Source organism: Protopterus annectens, chromosome 4.part0, assembly GCF_019279795.1.
Source record: "Protopterus annectens isolate FY-2018-M chromosome 4.part0, PAN1.0, whole genome shotgun sequence".
Lineage (NCBI taxonomy): Eukaryota > Metazoa > Chordata > Ceratodontiformes > Protopteridae > Protopterus > Protopterus annectens.
Genome location: NC_056733.1, coordinates 558,428,126 through 558,434,125, shown reverse-complemented (window position 1 = coordinate 558,434,125; position 6,000 = coordinate 558,428,126). Strand labels below are relative to the sequence as shown.

The following is a 6,000-nucleotide window of genomic DNA, read 5'->3' as shown; positions in this document are numbered from 1 at the left end:
TGGGATCCATATGAGCTCCAACCTTGGGCCCCATTATGCCGGCAGTAGGACTGTAAGTAGTCACTGGTCAGTCAACAGGGTACAATAGAGTGTCTCACAGTCTGTTTAGATTGATCTAAGGAACAGAGGTTGTTAGTACTGTTGCATTAAAGACACTTTATTGCTAAATAACTTTGCATTTTGTCATATTTGTATTGTTGCATTATAAATCTTCAGTTGGGTGGGCATTCGAAAGATATGCGTAAATGGGCGTGCCTTCGTTGAAGGTTGAATGTCAAGCTGGCACCTCGGCGTTCGTGAAAATCTACTGCCAATCATTAGTGGACTGGAGTTCCACTGTGGCGACCCCTAACCGGGAAAAGCCGAAAGACAACAACAACATTGTTCAGTGACATTGCATTTTGCTCGTGTTAGTACTGCTGCCTTGAAGAATCTTTACTGCTCAATGATATTGCATCTTTTTCATATCTGTACTGCTGTATTATAACTTTTTTTCCCATCAATGATATTGCATTTTTTCCGTTTTTGTATTGCTGCATTATAAAAGCTTTACTGCTCATTGATATTGCCTTCGTGTGCATGCTTGAATGTCAAGATCTTTTCTGTTGAGTTCTGGGGAAGGGGGTAAATGTATGGTTTCATTACATGCATATCTCACTCTGCCTTACTGCTAACTGGTGCACAGTTGAAATAATTTGTTTGTTGTTGTGCCTTTTAAAACTAAAGTGTCACCTAGAATAAAATCTGTTATCACTTGCCAGCTTGGGGTGTTGGGCCTAAAAAAAGAGGGTGTCACCAGAGTCAGGTAGGAAGGAACCCATATCTACTTCAGCTACACCTGCAGGTGAGTTACAATTGTGTTTTATATAAATATAAAAATGAAAATAAAAATTATTGAAAAAAAAAGTGCAGGTTCTTTGCAAGGTTAATCATCCCTTACATGGGTAAGACGTTAAATATACAGTCAGAGAGCCTAGATCTACACACACAGTGACAACAAGTAATATTGCTTTACCTGGAAATAAAAACCTTTGCATTAACAAGCATTCTCTGACAAAACTCGTGTCTATAACTTCAGTGTCAACATTTTTTGTCACTGTTAGTTACCCCCTCGATACTGTGATACATGGGGCGCACGAGGGAGCTTTATTAAAAATACAGTCAGTCTACATTCCTGAGTGAAAAGAACCACCTTGAAATATACTTTAGGTTTAGTGTTCTTGATCCCCCCTAAGGCAAAAAAACAAAAGGACAACGGTTTTCCCGTTAAGAGAGAATCAGGTGTGCGATTACTTTTTGTCCTTGTCCTTCACTTTGAGAGTGTCCGCCTTTCCTATTTCCTTGCGACCACAGCACTTTCATTCAGTCCCATATTACCTTGCACACTAATTCAAGTTTAAAGTGGCTGATGTCCAAGTTAAGCGTCTGCCAGATGTCTCTTTTGAGGTCTTGCACGTCACACCTGGTGGAGCACCACAATCAATTCACCTGTTCTGAATGATGTTTAACAAGAGTAAGACAGTGTTTAATACCCCGCCCCTCCCTCCAAAATATATATATATATATATATATATATATATATATATATATATATATATATATATATATATATATATAAAGGGGATACCAGAGTTAGGTGTGCACACATTTTACTGCGGTTTCAGCTGTAGATATGGTTTAGTATACGGCATACACTTTGATCTTCTCACCGAGCAAAACACTGACCGGCGAGATGGTATAGATTATGTAACCTAGAATGAGTGTCACCCACAGCAGGCTGCTCCCTCCCAGTGTTACTTCTCACACACGAGGAGCGCAGCCCTCTCCCTGCTGGAGGTGGCCTTGTACTCTCGATCTGGAAAAGCGACATTCCAATCCGGAAATCCTTGCGGTATTTCCTCATGCGTGAGGTGGGCGGATCTAGCATCTCGGCTTGCAAAGGTTGCTATGCGAACAAAAGCTTTGCGGCTGTCATCACCTTCTAAGCTAGAGTTCAGCCAACAGGCTTGGTTGCCTTTGCTTTATTCGGGGCCCCGGTAAACAATGTTTAATATTTTCTGGAAAAGTTAATGGGTTGGTTTTCTAAGTGCCGCACGTCTGAACCAGAAACAAGGTGAAATGACGAACAGGTGGAATATGTACGGATGATATAAACATTTATCCAAGTTCTAAATTAACTATTGGGCAGTTTCTTCTTTCACACTTTTGGATTTATCAAGAGCTGGTAAGGCAAGTCTCCCAGCCTCATATTCTGTAAAACTTGTACAGTAGTTTTATATTTTAAGTTATGCGTGTCATACACTTAACTTTTTGTTACATTACTTTCGCTCATATTCAATTTGTAGCAGAAGTTCGAGGAATAGATATGCTGTATTTGCAGGTCTGTGCTTATAGAATTGCATGCCGTTTTGTTTATGTATATATGCGTGCGTGTGTATTCTCATTTCCACAACTCTGGCAGCGGTGGATAAAGTGTTAATGAGCATTTTGGTATAGTGAGTTAGATTTTGTAGGGGAAGTAGGGAGACCAGACGTTGTTTACGTTAGATTGACTGCGTCTTTTACCCAAATGATTAACAGAAAAAAAAACGTTTGTTTGAGTACTTTGTTAATTTCGAAAGCTTTGCTACACTTCTTTATAAAAAGCATTTTGCGTTTGTTTGGATCCTCCTGTAACCCCAGTGACACTGGTATACACTGTCTTGAAGCAATTTACTTGCCCCGTTTCTACAGTCAGAGCAACATACCACTACGCCAAATGAGCTGTAGTAATAAATGATTTGCAGCATTCTGTGTTGTGTGTATATCTGCGTGAGAACTGAAGTTTGTTTTGCTTTGAAGGAATGCAAATGAGAAAGTGATTGCCTGTCAGCATTTCAGTGGGAATTCGGTCACTGGAAACAGCTTTCTTTCCCACTGTCTTCCTATCTCATCGCGCATTCCCACGCGTTGGTTCTCTAGCATACCATTTTTCTAACGGGCGAAATGTTTCTGTTAAGAATGGTATATTTAGGTCCCACAAAACAAGCATGCTGTTGTGTACGTTACAGATTCATACTGCTATTTGTTCTGCTCACCATGAGCTCGTTCTTGCTGAGTCAAACAACTTCCACGATGTTTACAAAGAAGTTATGCAGTAGTGTGGTAGATATTACTGTAATATATCTAAAAGTGAGTGTTTCATGGAATTTGTTTCCTAAAGTGCTATATACTGCCACATTGGTATTGTTATGGAAATGTACGTAGTGAGATTGAGATTGAAGTTTCATTTTCTTAAGTTGACCACTTTTGAATGAGTCACTTTGGCTCAGTGCTATCATGTATGTCAGCCCAGGTAGCTGTTATCCACCTCACTTTAGCCTGCCATTCGTGCTCCGGAGCTTGACCCTGATTGCTGCTTTAGTAGAGTGGAAGAACGTAGCCCGTAAGGTTGTCAAGCATCCGGTTATTGCTTACCTTGAGATGTATTTGTCTTTTTCTTTCTCCCCATCCCCTAAGATTGAATTGTGGTTTAGATGTCATGGCACAAATGGAGAAGAAAATAAGAATATGTTGGGTACGAGACTTTTTGATTTGCCGTATTTCATGGACAGTGATGCCGTTAAAGCAATTTTCTTCAAGCATGGTCAATTTTCAGTTATATGGAGGATAAACCTCCTGTGGTTTATAGTACACCAGAATTTAAAAAAAATGATGGAACTCCAACATGGGCATCATCAGTTCCACTAATTTCAAAACTAAGAAATGCGGTCATTGTAATCTATGCCTGTACATTGATGAAAATGAGGATGGAAGGATTTTTGAATCTATCAATAGGTGGTGGAAGTCTGGAAAACATAATTGTTTTAAAACTAGTTTGATGTACTTGGCAGTGTGCTATCCTTGTAGGGCATTTTAAATAGGGAAAAACAGAGAACTGCCCTGTAAAAGGATCTATCAACACATTTATTCCATCTCTAAACAAGATGGTGAGTGGTTTAGCCTGACACACAGCAAAGTGTGTGCTTTGGAAAAGGTGGAAACCCCAGTATGAGGGGTGGTGACTGGAAAACACTTTTGGCATACAAGAAAGTGCAGTGGTAGATTGGAACTGAAGCTACATAACAACATGGACTCAATGAGGACCATTATACTTGGTGATGTAAACATAGACTGGACAACTCTCTCTTCCCCATCTCCTACTCATAGTCTCAATCTATATGGTTTCCACCAACTCGTATCTTCCCCTACCAGGTACAATACAAACTCTACTTCAGGAACCATTATAGACTGGGTCCTTTCTTCTGATCCTTATCTCTGTCTTAATCCTGGGGTTCTCCCTAACTCTCCCTTAGTGACCATTCCCCTATTTATATCCAGAGATTCACCCAGCACCCTCCCAAAGAACACCTTTACAGAGAATGTCGTGATCTGACTCATCTCAGTCTTCACAAATTCATCTCCATATTGTCCAATATTAACTGGTCCGTTCTCAAAAGCCTCCCCTTAATGATGCAGTAACCTCTTTCAATACTCTAGTTCTAGATGTACTGAACTTTATGGCACCTTCCGGGAAAATCAGGGTAAAATCTAAATGTGCCCTCTGGCTATCTAAGCAAATGTGCTCTGTTATGCATCAGATAGATGCTGCCTGGAAAACTTGGGCCAAAAATATAACTCCTCCCTTACTCCAGCACTACAAGGAATTCAGAAACTGGTGCAAAAAACTTGTTCTCAGAGATAAAAAAAAAAAAAAAACACTTTCTTTGCCTCCAGTCAAAGTAATCCTCACATCAACCCCCAAAAATTCTGGTCTAGCATAAATAAAATCCTCCAGCCTGGCAATCCTTCTAGCCCCAACCCATTCCCTCTTAATGCCGCCACAGAAGGAAACTACCCAAAAACTAACTCCAAATACCTCTATCACCTCCTCTGTACTCTCTCATCCTAGTCCTCCTTCCTCTAATACATTCGCCTTACAACCAGTTCCCACTGCCTTTATCAAATCTCAACTAAGTAAACTTGAGCCCTGCTCTCCCTCTGTTGACAATCTACCCTCCTACTTCCTTAAAATTGTTGCCAGTGCTATCACTTACCCTGTCCCTATTCTTATTAATCCTTCTATTTCTGAATCTCTTTTCCCAGACATATGGAAAACCTTTTACACTATCCTTTTTCACAAAGGGCGACGACTCTACCCTTGTTACCACTGCCCACAGCGTCCCAGAACTCCTTGCTCTTACCCAAACCACTTTTCCATCCACTGAAACCTGGCTCACTGACAGTCAACTAATCTTAAACCCAAAAAAGACAAAACTTCTACTTTTCCTTCCTAAAACACTGGCACCGCACAAATCCACCTTCTCAATTACCTCCCAGAACAATACCACCATCAGACCAGAATCCTTTACAAAATTACTTGGAGTCACAATTGATGTTGATTTAAAATTCGACATTCATATCCTTTGTTCCATAAAAAAAAAAAAAAAAAAAAACACAAGAAACTCTATCTCCTGTACCGGAATCACAAACTGCTCCCACCTTCCTCCAAACCCTTCTTGGCCCTCTTTCTTATTACCCTGTCTCCTGTATGCTGCTCTAGTTTTTACTGACCTTCAGTCTTTACTTCTCTCTAAACTAAAGCAAACATGCAATAAAATAGCTAGATTCGCCCCCAATCTACCTAACAGATCCCACCACTGCCTTGCCCTTAAATCATTACAATGGCCTGAATTCCCTAAACAACTGTCTTTCTCAACTGCATATCACACACTCACTACTTTGTAATCCCACTTCCTGTCCCTCGATATCTAACATTGTGTCCCTCTACAACCCTTGCTGTTAACTTCTTACACCTGACATACACCTTCTAGACATTTATAAGCCATCTAAATATATTGGCAAGTCCCTATATAAGTACTCTGTAGCTCACACCTGGAATTCCCTTCCAGTGAAAATAAGAAGCATCCCTTATAAGCTCCACTTCAAACAAGAACTCAAACAGTATCTTAAAACCTGGTC

At 40.2% G+C, this 6,000-nt stretch overlaps 1 protein-coding gene across 2 annotated transcripts in view; it reads left to right on the top strand.

Annotated features, from left to right (window-relative positions):
- Positions 1–1,896: 1,896 nt before the first annotated feature.
- Positions 1,897–6,000, top strand: part of KIAA1671 (KIAA1671 ortholog) — a 2,688,721-nt gene continuing 2,684,617 nt past the window's right edge. For both annotated transcript variants that reach the window (XM_044068487.1, XM_044068488.1), the window contains exon 1: positions 1,897–2,224. The gene's annotated coding sequence lies outside the window, so the exon portion shown is untranslated. The remainder of the gene's footprint in view (positions 2,225–6,000) is intronic.